Source organism: Tachypleus tridentatus, chromosome 1 (assembly GCF_004210375.1).
Source record: "Tachypleus tridentatus isolate NWPU-2018 chromosome 1, ASM421037v1, whole genome shotgun sequence".
Classification (NCBI taxonomy): domain Eukaryota; kingdom Metazoa; phylum Arthropoda; class Merostomata; order Xiphosura; family Limulidae; genus Tachypleus; species Tachypleus tridentatus.
The window spans coordinates 81179885-81203325 of record NC_134825.1 but is presented as its reverse complement, the minus strand read 5'-3'; the positions used below and the strand labels follow the sequence as shown (position 1 = coordinate 81203325).

Genomic DNA, 23441 nt, shown 5'->3' with positions numbered 1-23441 from the left:
TCAACAGGTTCGAAATATCATTTGTTATTATTTAGATGCTGGATTACGGTTTGGTTTGTGTGTTGTTGTTTTTTTCGTGCAAAGCTATTCAAGGGCTATCTGCGTTAGCCGTTCCTAATTTAGCAGTGTAAGACTAGAGGGAAGGCAGCTAGTCATTACCACCCACCGCCAATTCTTGGGCTACTCTTTTACCAACGAATAGTAGGATTGACCGTCACATTATAACGCCCCCAAGGCTGAAAGGGCGAGTATATTTAGTGTGACAGTGATTCAAACCCGCAACCCTCGGATTAAGAATCGAGTGCTTTAACCATGCCGGGCCTTATGATTTGGTGTTAATGCTTTCGTAGTTTTCACACTGCTCTTCAGTAACCATAATTAAAATATTCTAAAAGTCAATGTAAATAATAATTATGTATTGCATAAAATTTATAACAATTAAAGTTTGTAAATAAGATAATATGAATTATAAAATTAAATATTTACAAACTAGTTAAACGACATTCAAAGTATTTCCGATTTTTCAAAAAGAAAATAACTTTCATTGAATGATCCTTTTTATAAATCATCAACAAACCAAAATGGAAAATGACAACAAAAGATTAGATCATGGGTTTTTAAGATAGAATTGTAAAATTGATCAGAGCACCTTAATGGGTCCTGACTTGAATTTATAACATGAAACTTAATTTGTGTGTTTGGTTAACGCGGCCGGGTATAGCCAGGTGGATTAAGGCGTGAGACTCGTAATTTTCGTTCGTAAAAAAGTAGCCCAAGAGTTGGCGGTGGGTGGTGATGACTAGCTGCCTTCCCTCTAGTCTTACACTGCTAAATTAGGGACAGCTAGCGCAGATAGGGCGCGAGTAGCTTTGCGCGAAATTAAAAAAAAAATAAAGTAACGTATTATTCATTATTGCATATATTCACGGTTTTTAGAACAGCAAGAGAACGATCTTTTAATTTTAAGTGTAATAGTTTAATCTTTATTTTGGTTAAATATATATAGCAATGTCAGGTAACACTTCCTGCTGAAATTTTAGCTTTTGAATCATAGAATTTGGTGCGAAATTACCTTTTAGATTATTTGTATTTATTAAAAACATACATATTTACTCCTGATGAAGAAAAGTTCGTCTTTTGAAAACGTCGGGTTATTATAGGCTCGTATTTTTGTCTTTAATTGAATCTACGTGTTTTCTGAACATCACGAGTGAATATCCACGTGAAGAACATGGACCAAATTCAAGTATGTATACCTTTAATTTCGTAACATAGGTATTTTACGTAACTATGCTCACTTATTACTTTTTAATGGACACCCGATGTTAGAATAAATTAAGCCACGCTACAGCTACGGCTATTCCTGTTCCTGAATGTACCCGATTTTTGATGATTCATTTTGGCGTTAATTATCTGGAGCAGAGAGACCAGTTTGTTGAAAATTATTCTTCAGGACTCGAAAACACAGACCACACATATGTAAATAGGCACCTTCCATCTGATGTTTTCAATATGCAAAGCACACTCATCGCACAACTCAGTAATAAAATTTGACATTTTAACGAAGTTACTCGAAACTATTGGAAATCATCCTTCAACTTGCCTTTATTAACTACATAAACTTAACTCCATTCATCAAATTTTTCGTATGTGATTGAGTTTCCCTCAACTTATCTGGCACTTCTACCTTGACTTCAAATTTCATACACTTTATTTTTCGCCGTAGTTTCCCATTCCTTTTGTTCACTTTGTCTTTTTCCCCATGTTACCCTTACTTTCCAGTTATTAACAGTTCTTCTATTCTTCCCGATTCAAGTTCCCTTGCAACATGACTGTTTCCAATGTTTCATAGTTTGGTTTATCTACTGTTCAATCTTCCCATCTAACAATTTCTCCACCATCTTACAGAAGCAGCAATCATCCGAGTACTTCTGATTCTGCTAACAAATCCAACTCAAATCACATTTTCCATTAACATCTAGTTGAACAACTAACAACAGCCATACTTATGACTTTGTTTCCGTTCTTTCCTATTCAAAACCGTTTCAACATCCACGTTTTTATCTTTGAAGTTATCACAAATCAATGCCATTGTAATTACTGAATTCTGTACACAACAGTCTTCACCACTTATTTCTGTTACTCCTTCAGAGCTCCCTTCGTTAAAACACCTTCGTTTGTATTCTACTAGTATCAACTATCTTAATAATCTTGGTATTTCGCCATGCTAGTGCCATTCTCACCCACTGTTTCACAACACTAAGTGTATATACCATATGTATATACCAGGCTACTGGTATGATCTGGAAAATATATGTTCCGTAAAAAAATTAAGTTTAAATAGAAAAAAAATAAGTAATGCGTTATTTACTTTGGAATATTTACCATAAAACAGTTTTTGATATTTTCGGAAGAACATGAAAGTAAACCAAAGGAGTAACAGTTTCATCAAGTAAAAATCGTGGGAGGTAATTTTTATAGTAACTACTTCATAAATAGCAATTATAAACATAGTAAGAAAACATAAACGATAAAAAATAGATCAATCTTAATATAAAAAACCTGATTACCAAAGTCTTTTTGGTGTCTAGTATTATGATTATATTATTATTGAATTTGTCTTAAATGTCGTCTTCTCATACTTTTAACGGCCCGGCATGACCAGGTGGTTAGAGGCGCTCGACTCGCAATCTGAGGGTCGCGGGTTCGAATCCCTATCATACCAAACATGCTCGCCCTTTTAGCCGTGGGGACGTATACTGTGACAGTCAATCCCACTGTGCGTTGGTATTAGGGTAGCCCAAGAATTGTCAGTGGGTGGTGATGTCTAGCTGCTTTCTCTCTAGTCTTACACTACTATATTAGGGACGGCTATCGTAGATAGCCCTCGTGAAGTGGGCCCGGCATGGTCAAGCGTGTTAAGGCGTTCGACTCGTAATCCGAGGGTTGCGGGTTCAAATCCCGGTTGCACCAAACATGCTCGCCCTTTCAGCCGTGGGGGCGTTATAATGTGACGGTCATTCCCACTATTCGTTGGTAAAATAGTAGCCCAAGAGGTGGCGGTGGGTGGTGATGACTAGCTGCCTTCCCTTTAGTCTTACACTGCTAAATTAGGGACGGCTAGTGCAGAGAGACCTTGAGTAGCTTTGCGCGAAATTATAAAACAAACAAACATAAACAAACTTTTTAAGAAAGAACATTGGCCGTTATTAAGGCTTTTGGTTTAGGTTTTAAATGCTAATATATAAAGGTTAACGTCAAATATTCAGAATTCTGCAACTCGTAATTAATAGTTAAAACATTCACGTTTGTTGACATTTGTCGTTAATGTAATATATCTCGTTAATGTACTACTTTATCCTAGAGGTGCTGTACATTTTAGATGTTGCTATCCTCCTATCTAAGACCCGTTTTTAATATAATTGTAGTTTGATTAATCATGCCAAGCGAATGTCTTAAGATTTTTAGATGTTATTCATTATTCTTCATTTGGTAGGGTTATATGAACTAACTGGAGTTTAACTGCCAATACACAAGCTTCAGCTACTTATGGTTGTCTTAAACTATTGAATAAAAAATGTAAGCTCCCTAAAACTCATATACAAATGTTTTAATTAAAGAGACAGCGTCAATAATAAGCATTTACTTCTAGGCTTACCCTAATAACCAGTGTGTCGAAGTTATAAATTTGGCTGTAAGGTTCTGTACTAATTACTTCGCGTTATTAGACAGCCAGTATCTGTTATTAGTGAACGTCTAATATATCACATTAGTGAACGGAAGCATGGGAGATCTGTGCAAGATGTGATACAGTGGTTAGATAGAACCTTGGAAAGTGACTAGCACGTTATTAATGAAGTATATATGACGTTAAATTACCACATCGTGGATAACGTTCTGATTTTCTCTTATTCAAGTTCTGTAGCTTTAATTCAAAAGTTGCCCGATTATGACTTATTTCTACAAGTATGGAGAAACATATAATGCGTGTTGGAAATCAAATAAATAATATCCGTGTAAAGTGTAACATCTAACTTAATATGTTTTAAAATAAAATGATAAAATGGAAACCTTCGACTACTTTTTTTAGTTAATCATGGATTTTTATTCACAATTTCACTATTCATTAAAGTTGTTTTAAAATATTATTCAATGTGTCAAAAGAAATAAAACTACAATATATGTATGTAATTCAATACATTATCAATTATAACATTTTATTTTATTTTATATGCACACATATTTTAAGTTACCTTAAACTATTACATGAAATTATACATTTTGGGTTTCCAGTTTTAAAACATTATACATATTTTTTCTTTATTTAGAGCAGTATAAATAGAAGTAATGTGTTAGTCTTTTATCATTGTTTTGTGAGTTCTTGAAAAACGTAACTAAATAAAATCATTCGAAGAGAATTCGCATTTTGTTTCATCTTACCGCAACAGGGACACTCTTCAGTTTCCAAGCTGAATTTGACAGTTTCGTCATACACGTAAGATTATATATTTTCACTGTGCTCTGTTTGATGAATAAAGAACGACTTTCGGAGACGTGGTGTTTGGTAAACGGAACTCGTTTTTGAACCACTTCCATCCGTTTATTTTGTATAATGTTTTTTGCTTGTTTCGTATTAAGCACAAAACTACACAACGGATTATCCGTAATCTGCTCAATGAGGAAACCAAGACTTGAATTTTATCGTCATAAGCCCTGAGACTTATTTGGTATCCGTGAGGCAAAAACTAGTATCTTATTAAAAATATATCATATCACGTTTCACTTAAACTATATACAAATTAATATTATAATGTATAAAACAAGACACCTAGGAAACAAATACAAACCTTTCAGTTGCAATAGACGATATGTGTGTTGTACGAACTGAGTGTTAGAAGCGTTAAAACTAACATTTATTACGCATTAATCTTGTTTTAATAGTGGTATGTCTGCGGGCTTATACAATTAGAAACCGGCTTTCAAAACTCGTGGTGGGCAGAGTACAGATGGCCCTTTGTGTAGCTTTGTGCTACAACAACAACAATGCAATTAATATCGACGAGAAAGAATAAAATACCATAAGTGTAAACAATAAGTGTTTACCAGGAGTCTGTAAGTAATTTATTTAGGGCAATAAGCTTCAGGACCTATAGTGATAAAATTCCAAACTCGATCCCTTCGGTAGGTAAAAGCGTAGATAATCTATTATGTAGGTTTGTTCTTAATTCTGACAGAGACTTAAATAGCACTCTTGAGCCTTTTCACTGTATTCTAGAGCATGTTTGGTGTTTTAGACCTGTGGAGAATTCACACCCAAACAAAAAAAAAACAAAACATTCTGGAGCCTTAATAAAAAAAAACACTAAAAATAGAAACAATCGGTCACTAGCACCAGATAAAGTTTACATCAAGCTTTTAGAATATAAATGTATTTAAAATATCAATATTTAAAGAAAAATTTTACTTTTATTTGCTCAAAAAGTTCTGCTAGCAAAATTTATATCAGTAAAAGTACAGTGTACTTATTTATTACTGGCTCGGCTGGGCTTGCTTTTGTTCACAAAGTAGTTCAATATTTGGAGTTATGGCTGTTACCTGTAAGCGAAAATCATCTTCAATATTTAGCCTGTTTATAAATTTGGTCTTTGTAGTCGTATACAATGAAAATGTATGCTCACAAAGATACATTGTTGGAAAACGCATCAAAATTTTCAAAGCTCTGTTACTTATTTCCGGATATTCCGTGGCCATTTGAATCCAACATTGTGTAATTTCTTCCTGCTGAATATTTGATTTTAGGTTGTAATAAGTTGAATTTTCTATAAGATGTTCTTTTTCTTTCAAAGGCAAATCGTTGATATTTGCAGAGTCAACAAAGGGATTTTGAATCCATAGTGATTTTTTCCTAAACGAGAAAGGAAGTACTCCATAGTAGTTGTACACAAATCAGATATGTGCTGCAAGACTGACACTGTTTCATCTTAAGGAACTTTCATTCATAAGTAAAACACCACTCAGATTTTCGAAGCAATCAAGTTCTTCTATAAGTTTAGATTCACCCCAAGTTCTACCTTACGTTGAAACGCTTCCATTTTGGTCTGAGCTTTGAAGTTCGTTATCCTGGTACCTTACATTGTAGCATTCACTTCATTTAGACAGGCAAAGAGGTCCGAAAGGTAAGCCACTTTCTGTATCCGTCATTTGTTCCTTAATTTGTATAAAAGTTCAAAATGGTATTCAGATAAAAAAGAAACCTATCTTCTCACGCAGTTCGTAAATCCAAGCAAGCACTTTTCCCCGAGAAAGCCATTGGACTTTAGTGTGAAGCAACATATTTTTATGCAAACTTCCCATATCCTCACAGAGTAAACTGAAGATTCTCGCATCGAGTGGTCTTGATTTTATAAAACTAACTATTTTTATGACATCATTCAATACCTCTTTTAAGTCTTCTGACATTCGTTTCACTGCAAGTGCATGACGATGAAGACAGCAGTGGATACTCTCGATGTCCAAGTTTTTCTTTTTTATGCGTACCACTGCGCCTGAACATTTTCCAATCATAGCTGCAGCCCCATCAGTGCAAATACTTGAGCAAAGCTGCCATTGGATCTCATGCTCTTCTATAAATAAATCGATCAGTTTAAATATTTCTTCGCTTGTTGTTTGAGTAGGCAAAGGTTTGGAAATTAGCATGTCTTCTTCAAACCTAGTTTCGTGAATATAGCGAACAAACAGAAGCAACATCACGTAACCTGCGAGATCTGTTGTTTCATTCATCTGAAGCGAAAAAGTTGAACTCTTACTCGTCTTATTAACTCCATTAAGCAATTTGTCAGAAAGGGGCACAGAGTTCATGTTTTAAAGAAATTTCTCAATGAACAAATGATTAATTTGTCTAAAACGTATTCTTATATCTTTGGCACTTCAAAAAGTATTTTCACGGACACAAAATAACTTTTTAATGAAAGCTCGTTCAAGCATTTGAGTTTTATCATCATACAATGACATGCTGACCTGAGATCAGTGTTGCCATAACGAAGTCAAAAACAAAGATTTCTGGACAAAAGACTAGGCCACTAGAATAATATAATTTTCTAAAGGTAAAGGGTAACCTATTTTTTTTACATTTTTTAAAAAAATGTAACAGAAAATTTAAAGCCAAATAATAAAGTAGTAAGCCGGATCTGAGATGCGTCTAAATCTCGAACGAAATGAACATGATGTCATGCGGGTGTATGACGTCATAAAGTTCATTGGTACCACGTTTTTTAAAAGACAGTTGGGTATGTGTGTTTTCATATAACAAAGCCACATCGGGCTATCTGCTGAGTCCACCGAGAGGAATCGAACCCCTGATTTTAGCATTGTAAATCTGAAGACTTACCGCTGTACCAGCGGGGCACAAAAGACAGTTGAGATCACTACCTAAGGTTGACCGATGTTTCATACGAAAATTACTAAGCTATCTTGCATCTCTAATGACGCATGCGATCTTGAGATAGTACCATGTCTACTGGCAACCAGTAGCGCAACGGTCGAAGTTAATTGAGATTGTATTAACACTTTCACCGCGAGAGCGCTAAATAAAATCGTCTGGCGTTAGGCAGAATAAAATATTAAAAAGCCCAGTTTGTAACAAACGTGTTATATTAAAGACATTTTGCTTTTTTTTGTACAGCGTATTCTGATTCAATTTTACAGTTTTAGGAAAAAATATTAACATTATAAAATTTCCTCACTGAACTCCAGATAACTATGATGCAGCCCAAGGGTTCCGCAGAGCATAGTTTGAAAAACCATGTTCTAGAGTCTAGACCATCAAGTGAAAAACATAATGCGGACATTTTGACATAAAGTTTCAACTCTTCCGACTGTACAAAGGATAAAAGATATTTGGTGGTAATCAACGTTTAATTTTCGTTGTATTTTTAACGCCAAGTAGTTAATATATGCGTTAAAATGCCAAAAGAATATTTATTAAAAAACATTTGTTCACCACTTAAAACTTTTTAAACACCGACTCAACAACATTACGAGTACCTTATTTTTTTTATTTCAATTAATTATTTACTCGGGAGAGCAGTCATCTTCCCATAACTGTCTGCAGGCAATGAAGGGTGATATAGATGTGGGACGTTGTGGGCTTGAGCACCCATATCGCGCTCTCATAATTTTTATATCAATTTGTTATTTCTAATTCCATATCTATTGCTACTCTTTATTTCTTATGAGAGACTGGCGAATGGAGGTTAAGACTGATAAATGGTGTATCCTCACTGCTATGTGGGTCCTTCTTCCACAGTCACCTCCAAAACCTAGGGTGCATTTTATAATCCAACATTGTAGCTTGTATCCTGGGATTTTTTTCAGTTGATGCAGCGTTTTTTGTTTAATTTGTTTTTATTTCGACTTGCTTTTAAGTTAAAATAATAAATTATATATATATATATATAGAGACTTGTTCACAACCTCAGCTGTATTCAGTTATAAGTACAATGCTCATTTCTTGCCTGTTTTTCTCAATCTCGAAAAACCACGATTTTTGATGTATTTATATAATGGTTCCATTCAGTATTGATTTTCAATTCCTTATCATTATATCTAAACTCTTTATCATCTACCACAATTATGAAATCGTCTTGAATCTTCCTAATACTGTTATTATTATTTTCCACTTTCCACATTTTTTTTTAAATATTTGAATATTTTCTATTTGAATTATAAATATTATTGGATTTAATGAACATCCTTGTTTGCTGTATTTTGTATTTAAGTATCTTCTAAATCTTCTATATTTAAGTTCTTCTAAACTTAAAGTTAGGTTTATATTCCTCGTACATTGCTTGTATCAGTATTATTTAGTCTAACATGGCTTGCTGTTTCAGGCCTTCAACTTGCAACCTATAGGTCGCAGGGTCGAATTCAATCCCCGAACACGTTCGTTAACTATGGGGGAGTTATAGTATGACTGTCAATCCCACTATTCTTTGGGAAAAAATAGCCCACGAGTTGGCGGCTGGCGATGTCAACCAACTACCTTCCCTATAGCCTATGATCTTAAAATTAGGGACGGGTGAGACAGGTAGCTACGATTTTCGTGAAATTCAATAAATAAAAAGGAAAAGGAATCACGCATATCCCTACTTCTTCAAGTTTTACATATAATCTTATTTTATATTTATCCAATATTATTTTCAAATAACAAAAATGAAATTGAGTCCATATTTTATATTATTACCTATTTTCATTTCATGATTTTAAAATGACTATAAACCGCCCACTGTTTCTACACTTCTCTAAGTCCAACTTAGCTCTTCTCAGCTTACTAATTTTTTCTGGCTTCTTTTTTTCTATCTATTTTTCCATTATTGTTATTAGAATTTTATAACTAACGTTAAATAATGACGCTACACTATAATCATTTGATAACTCTTTAGGTTTTTTTTCAATTCTTTTTCATTTACTGTTATTAGAATTTTATAATTAAAGTTAAGTTAGCGGCGATATTCTATAATTATTTCGTAACTCTTTCCGTCTGCCTCCTTAAATTAAGAGAAATGTTTCCTTTTTTTCATATTCTACACGTACTGTTGCTTCCCATGTCTTATTAAATATTTCCAAAATCTTCTTCATACTGTCTATTGCCACTTTGTAAAATTATTTATGTTCTCGATCTTCACCTTTACATATTTGCTTGTTTAAGCGCACTTTCCAATTAATGTAGTGACCACTTCTCATCTAACGCTACAACGCAAATACCATTTTCTTACACTCTCTGAGTTTTGATTGGCTGGCCTTCCTCCTATGCTTTTAAAAACTGAAATAAATGCTCCTTCCATTCTCCGTAATCCGAGGGTCGCGTGTTCGAATCTCCATCGCACCAAATATGCTCGTCCTTTTAGCCGTGGGGCGTTATAATGTTACGGTCAATTCCACTATTCGTTGGCAAAATAGTAGCCAAAGAGGTGGCGGTGGTTGGTGATGGCTAGCTGCCTTCCCTTTAGTCTTACACTGCTAAATTAAAGACGGATAGCGCAGATAGCCCTTGTGTAACTTTGCGCGAAATTCAAGAACAAAACAAACAGAAAACCTTTAGTAAGAAAATAAAATAAGAGAATAGCTCAAGAGTTAGTGGCGAGTGGTGATGACTTTCTGCCTCCCCTTTTAATCTTACGCTCCTAAATTAAGGACGGCTAGCACAGATAATTTTTGTGTAGCATTGCGCGAAATTCAAAAACAGACAAACAAACTTTTTGCCTAAGTTCAAAGCTTTTTTCTGCCACTTGAATAACCTTTCTTTTTACTTCAACATATGATTATTTTAATCTTCCTTCTTGTTTTTTACTAGTAAATTTTATTTTATATTCCTATTTCCTAACTCATTAATCTTCCTCTGGCAGATTTCCACCTAAATTTTAACACTTCAATCTAACCTTGAAACTAGTTCCTCTCTTGCTTCCCTTCAGTACTTTACTGCTCCTTTATTTTTTGCAATTTCTCAAGTTATTTTCTATTTCCAACATTTTCCTTCTTATTCCAAAGAGTTATCTCATCTAGCTGAGCCCATAACGTATCATTACCTTCTCTTTCGATTGTGTCCTCTCTTTTCTATCTTCTGCTTCTCCTATATTGCTCCACTTTTCTCGTTTAGATATGGTATATTGTCTTTCTCTTTAACCTCAAACTTGTACTTGCCCAACTTAGATAGATGTTCATTTCTTGTTCTTCATTTTTTTTTTTTTATTAACTACAAGGAATTTTGCTTTTACTGACTAGGTAGTTTACTGATATTATTTAATATAGCTCTTCACTGACGTGGACGTTAAATCTTTTGTACTGTTTGCTTTAAATCTTTACTAATGTTCTATTTAAATATTTTGTATTTTTAAGTAAATCACTTCTGTTATCTAACTTCATTTTACAGTTTTTATGATACTTAATTTTTCTCTGTAATATTAAGTTTACTCCAATTTTTTCTACTGTCTCCTTCCCTCGGCAACTCTCAGGTCTTATAATGCTACAAAACGAGTTTTAACACAAAAGCGACGAGCAGAGCAAAGATAATCCATTTTATACTTTTTTCTCAGCAATAAACAAATAAAAGCTTTCCTTTCACGAGTCCTGTCTTACTCGAAACATTAATGTATGATCACCTTCGATTGATATAACACAAATGGCTTCGAATAGCTGCACTAAATCTGTCTCTTCCTATTTCCGCACAATCAAAGTCACTTTCTTTTGGTGTAAATAGTACTAGGTCTATATTATTATCCTTTCAAAAAAGTCAAATGATAGTTTAGATGTGATCATTTTAATTCTAATGTTTTAAATAAAACAATTGTAATTTCCAAATAGTCACTTTAATGCCCCTCTCTTGCTGCTCAGTGATTGGTCTGAAAGCTTATAACCTAAAAATCAGGTTTTGTACCCGCGGTGGACACAGCAAAGATAGCTTTTTGCTCAATAACAAACAACATAGAATATCTTATATTGTTTATTCAGTTAGCTTTTGGACAGCTTTTCGTATTTGTTTGTTTCTGGAATTTCGCAAAAAGCTACTCGAGGGCTATCTGTGCTAGCCGTCCCTAAATTAGCAGTGTAAGACTAGAGGGAAGGCAGCTGGTCATCACCACCCACTGCCAACTCTTGGGCTACTCTTTTACCAACGGATAGCGGGATTGACCGTCACATTATAACGCCCCCACGGCTGAAAGGGCGATCATGTTTGGCGCGACGGGGATGCGAACCCGCGACCCTCAGATTATGAGTCGCACGCCTTAACACGCTTGGCCATGCCGGGCCTTTTCGTATTTGTATCTATAAATATATTATGCTAGTGTATCACTCTTCCCTAAATAAAGGTTAATTAATGTATTTATAGATAATTAACAAGGATTACTTAAAGCTATTTTAAAGCCCTTGAATTAATCTGTTTTAATTTTAGCAAAGGTTTCGGATTATTCCTGAAACCTTATGGTTGCCTGAAATTAAGCACAAAGTTACATCACTCTGTGTTTTACCCACCACGGGTATCGAAAGACAGTTTCTAGCAATACAAGTCCGCAGACATGCCACTGAGCTAGTCTGATTTATCAAAGAAAAAGATAACTTTTATGCAGAACATTTCGTATGTATTTTAAATATTTTTGACACTTTATACCTTTCGACTTTAACAATTAAGTGTAATATAATTCCAGCGAAATTTAATTAACTAACTCAACAAAAGCCAAAATGTAACTCAACTCTTGTGTAAAACTGGATTAAAACTAATATTTTGAAACTATAACTTAATTATATCGATGTGTTAAAATTATTTTTTCAAGCGAATATTTCTTTACGGACGTAACCAAGTTTTGTAAGGTATATACGTTGGATGCTAACATATTGGTGACTAACTTTTATTTTGCTTTGTATTTTTCAGCTATTATTAAAGTATGACGTAAAGATACATAGAAAGAAGATAAAGCCCATGTGTTTAATTCTGGTGTAACATTGTAAAATGAGTATACAAAAAGTTAATGCATATTAAAGTTTGTCATTTATATACCACACTTCAGTACAGATGATCTCGTTTTAGTTCATTAACCCTTTAATAACATGTGTGTAAATTTTAAAAGACTCAATTAAAATAATTCAAATTATAATAATCTTGACAACATTATGTCTTTTGTTTTGGAGAAAAACACTACAACACCGACAAATTATTGAATGAGTAAATACTGTCCCATAAAATGTAGTTAATGTTATAGCATCTTGAGCAATATTATCCATAATTTATAAGAATTATGAACGGAATAATGTATGATTTTCCTTAAGTTCTTGTCACAAATACACTTACAGAGGAAAGCAAGCTACTAAGAGTTTGCGAATAAATAACATTATTTTCACTATCCCGTCCTTACTGGTGTATGTGCTTTGTTTTACTGAGAAATAAGTAAAACAAGTGAGAGTTCTGTCAATTCTAAGGAACAGCTGGGCTTCGTCTTCACCATTCTTCTTTATTTTGCCTCGAGTCTGAATCTGATGTTTAGTTTCATGTAACTCGTCGCTCGTAAGAGGTCACTTATTATACTGTTTAAAAGAAAGCGCTATTCCTGCTGAAATAACACAAATATCGACGAAGAATGCAGTTAAGAACAAATTATGTTATTGTTTCTACACGAGCAAGTTTTCTGTCTTCTTAATAGAGATATATATCAACAAAAACAAATAACAACAAACAGTGCAAATAAATTACGATTTTTTACACTGATAAACACTCATTATACACACATATATATGCTCATTTCTGATAGAGTTGAACTTTGTCTTTAACATAATATTACAAAGTTATTTTCAATTAGTTTTATCAGTCTCAGTCAAACCATTCACGTGCCCCAGGCAACAATATCGAATTTAATCAGGAAGTATCTTTGTCTGAAACGAAGCCAACAATATGTTTGTTCATCAGAATAAGGTTTTTATTCTTACCTCTTGTTCAACAGTCCCATACTTCAAACAACTAGAGAATGAAACGAGTGCTCATGCTATATCATACGAAGATATATCGGTCAAGTCACCCGACATATCATTTATGGATTTATTTACGTTCGGAGAGTTGAAACAGGCACTGTGAACCGTAATTCTCGTACACTAGATGGAATACAGAAAGCTCTCAAAATAAAGATCTGTGCAAGGGAAACTACGCCGGAGGGCTATTGTCAAGATGCACGATCGTCAGGTAGAGCATGACCGAACGTGGCAACATGGAAGGTAATGACATGGTGAAGTTTCAAAATGTTTATATACAGCATAATAATCCTCATCATATATCATTTTAACGCTGTAATTCATCACATCTTTAATGCTTTAGAATTATAATTAGCTAACGTGTAGTAGTTAGCCTATTCTTACGAGCTATGACAACGCTTTATCTAACAACTGTAATCAATTCAATTGACACCATCATTTGTTCTATATCGCATAGAATTTACCTGATAAAGTAATGCAAACATTTTTTGTTTGTTTCAGTCAGCTAAATAACATATTTTAGAAGTCTACTATCACGTTAAAACAATGAATTGTTTTATAAAAGTGTATGAATATTTTTTAAATTTTCAGTATTAATCAAATCCATTATCTTTAAAACCTGGAGCAAGTTATATCTAGGAGCTTATCTCATGCTGTGACTGAAGGTCGTTTAAATCACGCCCCTCAGTGGTTCAGCGGTATGTCTGCGGATTAACAACGCTAAAAACCGGGTTTCGATACCCGTGGTGGGCAGAGCACAGATATCCCATTGTGTAGCTTTGTGCTTAATTCAAAAAACAAAAACAAACAAAGGTTTAAATCATATTAATAATTATAGCAACGATGTGTTTTCACATTTCTACTTTGAGGTTTGACTATCAGCTTAAATATTGAAGCCAATACATTAAACTTTGCTTCTCATAAACTTACTTGGCCAATTTACACTTTCATTATGATGTTTTAGTATACAGATAAGATTACATAAGCTATCTCCGACAAGTTCGTGATTTTTAACAGATCAAATGTAAAAAAAGCAGTTAACACAATGTCACGATTTTTTTATAATATAAGGATTTGTATTACACGTAGAGCACACTTGTAAAACTAGCCTGATAAACGTTAATTTATCGCTTTATTAGTGAATTTCAAATGCAAGAAGTATATAGAACTTTAGTAAGACTTTAACATTGAACGAACGGAACGCATAAAAGCCAATAATAAAACAAATAAAGTCTTAACTTAGGTTAAACCTCGTTAAGAGTAGGTCGAGTTATCTTGCATGGTTTATCTTCCTGGAAAAAGTCATACTGAGCTATACAATAGAGAGTTTTGAACTGCAACCATAGACAAATACGTCAGTATAAGAAATACAGTTACACCATAGATAGGTTAATTTTTGGAAAAACAACAACAACTGTTGTTTTCATTTTTAAAAGTTGACACTTTTTTGTTTGTTTGTATTTGAATTTCTTACAAAGCTACTTTAGGTCAAGAGGGAAGGCAACCAGTCGACACCATTCACCGCTAACTCTTGGTCTAGGCTTAGAAATTTAATAGATACAGAGCGTCGTTTTATTTAAATAAAAGACTTCATAATAATACCTAGTAGAAAGGTTAGATTCTCTGCGGGCAGCAGTTGGGGCAAACGAATTCTACAAAATAAACAAAGTTTCACTGTTAATAGACAATTCCGGAATTATTAATGATGGTGCTTTTGAATGTAATCAAAATGCAAGCTTTATACAGTTAGAGTTACGAGTGTGAGTTTTTAACTGATCTATATAATTGTAGTTTTTTTTTAATTTTTGTTTGTTTTGGAATTTCGCACAAAGCTACTCGAGGGCTATCTGTGCTAGCCGTCCCTAATTTAGCAGTGTAAGACTAGAGGGAAGGCAGCTAGTCATCACCACCCACCGCCAACTCTTGGGCTACTCTTGTACCAACGAATAGTGGGATTGACCGTCATATTATACACCCCCACGGGTGGGAGGGCGAGCATGTTTAGCGCGACGCGGGCGCGAACCCGCGACCCTCGGATTACGAGTCGCACGCCTTACGCGCTTGGCCATGCCAGGCCTTTTTTCTTTTCTTTTTTTAAAGAAATACTTTTACAGATCTTGTTAATATTATCATCCAGTGGTGATGAAAAAGACGCAAACTTCATGAACTTCGATTCACAGTCTGGCACATTAAGTTTAATTAAATCTTATTAGTTGTTATGGAAATCCGCTATTATCCTCTTAACTAGGTCATAAGTAAAGGATAATAATATTTATTAGACTGTAGTATAATACTAGTTGAACGATTGTGAGGTTATTTTGTAACGTTGGCCTAGTTTATGCCTTTGGTACTTAGTTCAAACTTCTATGATGGCTGAATTTCTTAAGATATTACTGGAATTATTAGTGAAAATATTGTTAACAGCAAGTGTAACTAGCTGATGATCCAGTACAATCTAATCATATCTTTAGTTTACTTTTACAATGTTTTAGAATATACCTAGCTTATTTTTGATAAGAAGTTCTTAATAGAAACATAAAATTTGTCTTTTTCCCAGCTGGTCTAATCCTTATTTATAACGCGTCTACAATGAATTACCAGTGAATACTGAATTTTGTTAGTTTTATGTGCTAATGGGGGAGGGGGGTACCTGTGCGGTCCCCTCAAGTTGACTGCTGAGCTACTGGAGCTTATTAATAGATTTGCCGAAATGCAGTTAGTTTGAATGAAAATTAAGCTACTCGTAGCGGGTTGCGCCTTTAATTTAACGTTTCTGTGTTATTTCTTGTATAGCAAAAGAGGAGGTAAACGACATTCGAACTAAGCTTCTAATTAATAAACGAAAGTAAAACTATTTTGATAAATGTAAGTATTTGTAAACACTTGATAAAATTATTTGATACAAATAAGTATTTTTAAAGAAGATATCTGATATCTATGTTTAGAAATGTTTATTTTTTTCTTGAAGTAATAATTGTCTCCCATGGTAAATTTAAGGACTTGCAACGCTGAAATTCCTCGTTCGATTCTCCGAGGTGTACAGAACGCAAATAGCCCATTGTGTGCCTTTCGTTTTAACAATAACAATTTGTAACCCCATGGACCAACTGTACGTTTACAGACTTACAATGTTGAAACATGGGGTTTTATTTCCCGCAGAAGACAGAATACAGATAGCTTATTGTCTCCAGTGGGTCAGTGTTAAATTCACGGACTTAAGATATTAAACTCCTGGGTTCGATTACCTGTAGTAGACAGAGCACAAATAGCTCATTTTGCAGCTTTGTACTAAAAAAAGTTGAAACAGAACAAAGTAATATTTTTTATACATTTTAATATTTACATGTGGAGTGGTAGTGTTAAATATGACAACACCAAATTGCAGTATTTGTTATAGATAATGTAGGAATGATTTGTTTGATTGTTTTTGAATTTCGCGCAAAGCTACACGAGAGCTATATCTGTGCTAGCCGTTCCTAATTTAGTAATGTAATGCTAGAGGGAAGGCAGCTAGTCATCACCATCCACCGCCAACTCTTAGGCTACTCTTTTATCAATGAATAGCGGGATAGACTGTAACATTAAAAAACGCCCCCACGGATGAAAGGGCAAGCATGTTTGATGTGACAGAGAATCAAACCCACGACCCTTGGATTGCGAGTCGAGTGCCCTAACTACTTGGCCATGTCGGACGTATAGGAATGATAGGCATTTACGTTGTTTCACACATAAACAAATGACATTAGGAGTGAAGGGCATTTACACTGTGTCACTTACAAACAAATGACACTAAGAATGAGGGGATTTACGTTGTGTGACACATAAACAAATGACACTGGGAATGAGTGGCACTTACGTTGTGTCACACAAACAAATGACACTGGGAATGAGTGGCACTTACGTTGTGTCACACACAAACAAATGACACTGGGAATGAGTGGCACTTACGTTGTGTCACACACAAACAAATGACATTATCTGCTAGATGGAGATATGTTATCAGATGTTGCTTAGCCAGATCATAAATGAAGGATTACAGTACTTGTTAGATTGTAGTAGAACAAGGTATCGCCCAGTTGGACGAAAACGCTTCACATTGCATAATTTGGGGTGAAATTAATTGTTGTTTAGTTACATCAAACAATGACTGTAGATAATGTTTTCTAGATATCTCTTAAATGGATACCACAATGATTGATGATATCTTCTAGATGCCATTAGCACAAGGTATCGTTTATTTAGACTACACAATGACAAATTAAACCGTTTACTAGATGGTGGTGTGTGATTAACGTCGATTAAGTGACTCATCAAAAGATAGGTAACAACATCTATTTGATGGAATAATGATAAGGTGTTGTATAATACGGTGTTAGATAACATAATGATAAAATGTCGTTCAGTTGTGTTACAGAGTGTTAAAAACATGATAATATTTATTAGACGAAGTTAAGAAGTCGTACTGTATACAATGTTAGATAACATTTATTCTCTTTGTTTTCGTAAAGGTTTGGTGTTTATTAATTGTCAAAGTGATAAAATATTATTGATAGTACAAAATAATAGAAATAAGTTACTTAGCTGTCACTTATAACATATAAGATAATTTAATACCCTGTTTCACCTAGAAGAGACATAAGAAAAAAGAACGTCTTCTTTTCAGAGTTTTTGGTATCAAATAAAATTGTTAGAAAGTGGATTAAAGGATGTACTTACACTTTATTTTACAATCAGCAGTTGCGTGGACGACTTCCGTTTTAATTAGCTCAAAGAACCATTTCTAGAAATGTTCCATAGAAAGTTTACTATAACAAGCGTTTTAATTTCTCAAATTATAAGGATAACGGAAACGACTTATTCAGGGCAAAAATTTTCTATCACTACTTTCCTTGTTTCAACGTGCATTGCATACTGTCAAATATCGATCGATACAATTTATCTCACGTGAACACATGAGCCTATACAAAGAGTAAGAAGCGCCCTCTGCCCTCTTTATTCGATTTTCTTGTGCTCGTTTTCTACTTCGTAACAAATTCAAAGTACACCAACAAGATGCTTCTGATAAATGAAGTATCTTTATTCTTAACTGCAAATAACATTAGCATTCACCACAAATACGTAATCAAGATGATTTTGATAAAGGAAGAAAAGTATAATAATTATTAGCATAAACACTTATTAAGACTGTAAGGTATAACAGCTCATCCAGAAAATAATGATAGATTTGTGTAAACAAACAATATGTCTTCTTCCCCGCCCTTGTAGATACATTACCTTTATGTCACATTACAAGATCTTTAATGTTGTTTTCTAAATCTGAGCACGTTGTCCAAAAGCATGTTCATATTCTTAACACGTATAACGAAACAAATGAAATTCCTATCAAAGTATATTACTCTCAAATGTTCTAAGCAGACGATTTATACCCCTCCACCTCTCATATATTCACCTGTTTATTTCAAAATATACAACGAAATTAGTTCCATAATTTTGAATGCTTGATGTTTCTTCTTTATTTTAAACATGTGGAAATTTAAACACAAAGTTGGTAAAACACAGTCTAAGTACTCAGCATTTTGAATGAGGCTTGCCATGTTTAAACCTCAGACAATTAGTTTGGTGTGCTCCTGACTGTTGAAGTGAGAGTGAGCATCATGGTGAGAGCAAAAAAGCTGTCTGAGACCTTCAGAAAGAAAATTGTAGCACCTTATGAGTCTGGTAAGAGATTTAAAAAAATCCCAAAAGATTTTGAAATCAGCCTTTCCACTGTCCGTAAAATAGTCAACAAGTGGAGGGCTTTCAAAACAACTGCCAACATGCCCAGGTCTGGTCGGTCAAGCAAGTTCACCCCGAGAGCAGACCGCAAGATGCTAAAATAGGTCTCCAAACACCCTAACATCTAATCACGGAACCTACAGTAGGCTACGGCTACAAATCAGCCATTCCACTGTTCGGAAATAGTCAACAAGTGGAGGGCTTTCAAAACAACTGCCAACGTGCCCAGGTCTGGTCGTCCAGGCAAGTTCACCCCGAGAGCAGACCGCAAGATGCTAAAAGAGGTCTCCAAACACCCTAACATGTCATCACGGGATCTACAGCAGGCTCTGGCTACTGTTGATGTGAAAGTGCATGCCTCTACAATCAGAAAAATACTGCACAAGTTTAACTTGCATGGGAGGTGTGCAAGGAGGAAACCTTTGCTCTCTAAGAGAAACATCAAGGCCAAACTGAAGTTTGCCAGAGAGAATGTAGACAAAGGTCAGGACTTCTGGAATAATCTTCTTTGGACAGATGAGTCCAAAATTGAATTATTTGGACACCAGAACAGAGGACGTGTTTGGCGTAAACCAAATATAGCATTCTAGGAAAAAACCCTCATACCAAATGTGAAGCATGGAGGTGGAAGTGCCATGGTGTGGGGCTTCTTTGTTGCAGCAGGACCTGGAAAACTCACAATCATAGAATCCACCATGAATTCTACTGTGTATCAGAGGGTGCTTGAGGATCATGTGAGACCATCTGTAAAAAAATTAAAGCTGAAGCGGAACTGGACCCTGCAACACGATAATGACCCAAAACATACCAGTAAATCCAATAAGGACTGGCTGAAAACTAAGAAATGGAGAGTCCTGAAATGGCCGAGTCAAAGCCCAGATCTTAATCCTAATGAGATGCTGTGGGGTGACTTGAAACGGGCTGTACATGCAAGAAACCCCTTAAACACCTCACAGCTGAAAGAATTTTGCATTGAGGAGTGAGACAAACTTTCTTCAGATCGATGTTAGAGACTGGTAGATGACTACAGTCTCACTGTAGTTATTTCAGCCAAAGGGAGTAATACTAGCTATTAGGGGGCAGGGTGACCTAACTTTTTCCTCAGTTAGAATATGCATTTTTGTAGAATTACATTTACAGAAGATCTTGAAAAGTCTTTTCTTCAGTTTTAATTGTTAAGTTATATTTCTATAATTTCTCAGTATTGTTGAGATTGAAATTAAATATCTATATATCCAAAAATGTTACAAAAATGCGCAGGCTTTCATTGGATGTCGTGACTTTCTCATATGACTGTATATAGTAGAATCGTCATTTTGTTTCTTCAAAAGATAATGGGAATTGACAATTTATTAAGTTCAATGTTCCCGTTGCTATGGGGATGCGAACCTGCTACCTCAGATTGCGACTCGTAATCTGAGGATCGCGGGTTCGCATCCCCGTCGCACCAAACATGCTCGCCTTTTCAGCCGTGGGGGCGTCATAATGTTACGGTCAGTCCCACTATTCGTTGGTAAAAGAGTAGCCCAAGAGTTGGCGATGGGTGGCGATGACTAGCTGCCTTCCCTCTAGTCTTACACTGCTAATTTAGGGACGGCTAGCGCATATAGCCCTCGAGTAGCTTTGCGCGAAATTCAGAAAAACGAAAAACAAATCTTAAAAGGCGTGCCCCATTTTCGAGTGTTTGTGCTAAAAGGCAAATGTGACTACAGTATAAAAGAAAAAAGTTTCTAGGGATGTGCAAACAAAATTTCAAATTTACTTTAAAATGCTTCTTCATAGTACCTCTATCTCCAAACAGAGTTTACAAATGTATATCTTAGTTGTTGTAGTGCAGTAAGATGCATTTACTGGCGCATTTTTCATCGTCTCTGTAAGTGCAAAACATATCTGAGTGGTTTGTTTTTTAAACAAGTTTTTGCAACCATCAAAACATTTAATGTCCTTATTCTCATTCGTATTTCCATCTTCAAAAACGTTTAGAACATAAACTGAATATTTTCACCTCCAAATATAATAAGTAAATTGAACCTTAATTGTATTTCTACCTGCAAAATTATTTATCTGTGTAAACTGAATAAAGTTTTCATCTGCAAATGTATTAAGTAAACTAATTCTTTATAACGATCCTACCTGCAAAAATATTTATTTATCCAAACTCCATAACATTTTCATCTGCAAATATATTATCTAATTCTTAATAACGTTTCTACCTGCAAAAATATTTATTTATCCAAATTATATCTTCATTGAATACGTCCAGAGATTTATTTTTAAATTTAGACTTCTTAACTTCAAAGATAAAACAGCGCCAAAATTTATATTTTGGGCTCCTACACTAAAAATTGACTCAAATTTATATATATATCCATGCATAGAACATGTTGATATGAAACACTTGGATTTGCTTATTTTGAGTCTTTTAGGGGTCAAAGCTCACAAAAAGTATAATTTGGGGGTCAAATACCATAACACTCAAAGTTAATATCTTAAAAATAACGCACCACTGTAATGTTCCCAAGAAACGACAAAATAAGATACAATCCTAATTCTCAATACTCATTATAACTTCGAAGTAATGTACTATTCCAACTCTCAATGTTCCTTACAGTCTCAAAATACCACCCTAGTTCTTAAAATATTTTAGATAGCGTACATAGCTCTAAAATAATTTATCCTAATTATCAATGGTTTAATATGTCTACACCATAAGTGGTGATTCTACTTGTCATAGATAGTATAATATCAGTAGTGATAATCCTGTGTGTAATATGTGCATGAAGCCTACAAGACTGAACGTTATAAAACAATTCAGAAATCCATACAAAGATTCAAAGCTTTCTAAAAGAGATCACACCCTCAAGTATCTCTCCACCAACGAACAAAGTCAAAGTAACAACATCTGTAAAACCAAGTACTAGTGGAAGAAAAAGTTGAAACAGTGTGGAAAACATGTAATCACGCCCGGGATGAGTTAATTTGCATAATGTATGACTCAGGCTGATCAGAAGAATTCTGTGCTATTTACAGGCGATCTACTTCCAGAAAAAAAAAGAAAGACACGAAATTGAATCAAATATTCAGCAAGGTTGCTTTCATCAGTACTTTATTCTGGAACTTCTTTAAGCTTATGTCTATCATAAAACAATAACGACAAAAAAGAAAAAAACACATGGAATGACTGCCACATACAATGATTAAGGTACACCCCACCCTTTTCGAAATAGATTCCTATACGTGATGTTGGAACCTCCCAGGAATGTTCAGTTTATCTTCTCCTGGATCCAAACATCTACCCAAGTGTTTACCGTGGCGTCCCGTGAAGGAGAGGAGGGGATCCTGATGGTTGAGTGATGTCCAGGGCACTGCAACACATCTCTTTCGCCTTTAATTCCTATAAACAGATAGCCTGAACTAGGGTCAACTAAGTACCATTGTTGGGCATTCTCAACGGGTGTTGTAGACATTGTATCTGATGCTGGTGTTTAGGTACAGTGCTCACAAAGTCCTGGCATTGTTTCAATATCGTTGTTTGGCAATGTAGTGCATCCCCTTTTAGGAATCCATAAGGGGTGGGGTGAGTGGGCATTGAATTATTCTCCTCTTCTTGTGGATCCCCTAGTGCTTGAATAAAACATTTAAAAAAATGATTTAACAGGTAAGCGACTGCATTTAGAAGACTCTGAACAGCAATCTTCACCTCATTCTACACTTGTATCTCGTTTTGTCTTCTTGTGTTTTATGTCAAACAAACCTTTACGGCAAATGTCTCCTTTTTTATCCATAAAGAATTAGAGGGGCTTGCTGTATCTCCAAAATCAGTGAGAAAGCTACGTTCTGGGGTCACTTTGATGGAAATATCTTCATCAAAACACAGTAAACTCCTCCTGAATTTAAAGACCATTGTCGATATATCTATTTAAGCTACTCTCCATGCCACTTTGAATTCCTCCCGAAAAGTGATTTTTAAGAGAAATTTAGAGGCTATCCTTGAGCCGGAGATCCTCGCTGATTTCTGCAGAGTTTCTGTTGTGCAAACATCTCCATCTGTATAGAAGGAATTATGCTGCCTACCAATGTTATTGTACTAATTTTCACATCGTCAAGTCCCCTTGCCACTGTTAAGGCAGGCTATCTGAATTGTAAAGTGTGGC

At 34.8% G+C, this 23441-nt stretch overlaps 1 protein-coding gene across 2 annotated transcripts in view; it reads right to left on the bottom strand.

Moving 5' to 3' along the window:
* Positions 1-18422, bottom strand: part of LOC143251656 (uncharacterized) — a 43101-nt gene extending 24679 nt beyond the window's left edge. For both annotated transcript variants that reach the window (XM_076502982.1, XM_076502934.1), the window contains exon 1: positions 18229-18422. The gene's annotated coding sequence lies outside the window, so the exon portion shown is untranslated. The remainder of the gene's footprint in view (positions 1-18228) is intronic.
* Positions 18423-23441: the final 5019 nt, after the last annotated feature.